This window comes from Sarcophilus harrisii, chromosome 3 (genome assembly GCF_902635505.1).
Source record: "Sarcophilus harrisii chromosome 3, mSarHar1.11, whole genome shotgun sequence".
NCBI lineage: Eukaryota > Metazoa > Chordata > Mammalia > Dasyuromorphia > Dasyuridae > Sarcophilus > Sarcophilus harrisii.
Window position 1 is genome coordinate 502,663,919 of NC_045428.1, and position 1,907 is coordinate 502,665,825.

The following is a 1,907-nucleotide window of genomic DNA, read 5'->3' on the forward strand; positions in this document are numbered from 1 at the left end:
TTGCGTGGGGAACTCCTCGTGGCGTCAACTTGGAGGCGGAGCCTCGGGATGGGGAAAGCCTCGGAATGTTCCATCCCTTGGACGTCGGGGGGAAGACGGGTAGGACGCATAGCTAGAGCCCGCCTGCGAGAGAGAAGAGGGAGTCCGGCGACAGAAGCTGATACCAGCGACTTTTCTCCCTTCAGAATCTATAGGTCGGCGGGCAAGGCCGTCCCCGCTTCTGCGGAAAAAACGTGACTTTGGAGCATATTCTCCCTAATCTAGAGATGGTACGGTCCTCACCTGGGGAGGCAGTGCCGATTTACACTTGACCCTATAGCGCCCAGAGCCCAAGGTAGTAAAAACTTCTTCAAGCAAATAGATTTAGAGCAGGAAGGGACCTTGAGAGTCTCTACGTCTTCCTCGTTTTGCCTGTTAAAACGTTCAAAGCCGGGAAGTTAAGAGATTTGCCAGAAGTCTCACACCTGCTGGAGGTAGAACAGAAATTCAAACCTCCCAAGTCTAATAATAATGATGGCTAACATTTACGGAACACTCTAAGTTTTACGAAGATCTTTATATAATATTATCTCATTTAGAGATCAACCAAATCATTTCCAATGGAGCAGTAATGAACTGAACCAGCTATGCCCAGAAAAAGAACTCTGGGAGATGACTAAAAACCATTACATTGAATTCCCAATCCCTATATTTATGCCCACCTGCATTTTTGATTTCCTTCACAAGCTAATTGTACACTATTTCAGAGTCTGATTCTTTTTGTACAGCAAAATAACGGTTTGGTCATGTATACTTATTGTGTATCTAATTTATATTTTAATATATTTAACATCTACTGGTCATCCTGCCATCTGGGGGAGGGGGTGGGGGGTAAGAGGTGAAAAATTGGAACAAGAGGTTTGGCAATTGTTAGGCTATTAAATAAAAAATATATATATATATTATCTCATTTAATCCTCAGTACAACGCGGGGAAATAGGTACTATTATTATCCCCATTTTCCAGTTGTGAAAAAACTAAGGTAATGGAGTGACTTGCTCAGAGCCACACAACTAGTAAGTGAAATTGAATTTAAATTCAAGTCTTCTTGACTCCAAGCCAAGAAAATTTCAGGGGTCCTCAAACTACGCCCTGGGGGCCAGATGCGGCAGCTGAAGACGTTTATCCCCCTCGCCCAGGTCTGTGAAGTTTATTTAAAGGCCCACAAAACAAAGTTTTTGTTTTTACTATAGTCTGACCCTCCAATACTCTGAGGGAGAGTGAACTGGCCCCCTATTTAAAAAGTTTGAGGACCCCTCAAATAATATTAAATTATTACCGCATTGTTTTCGAAGAGGACCAATGACATCTTGCTCAACAACTGAAGTGAAGCCAACCAGGGGAGGACAGGAAGAAAGTCTTGGGGCAGCACAGATAGGCAAGACTCTGGAGTGCGGGCACCCTAGGAGTAACAGAAGTCACTGCAGAGGAAGCCTATGGGGTAGGCAGATGCTAACTCTGGAATCGCCACCCTGAAGAAATGGACGCCGTGGATAACCTTGGCGTCTTCCATGTCTGAGCAAGCTCTAAGCGCCCCACAGTACTTGCATTAGTGGCTGTTAAGACAAATTGTTCTCATCACTACTTCTGCAAAGGGAAGTCTTCACGCGCTCGGGGTGGCTGTTTTTTTGTTGATTATTTTGTTAATTCTTGTTGTAACTACATTCTGAAGGCTTGAGGGGCTTAGCCGGGTGAGGAGCTCTCTGTCTCTGCTTCTCACAAAAAGCCACACCTGGCAACAATTTTCTATTTCTGCTGGAGTGCCCTTCCTCTAGTTTTCAGAGAGAATTATTTGCCACAAGAGTAGTTCATGATGCTAAGTGAGATGAACAGAACCAGGAGATCATTATACACAGCAATAACAAGAT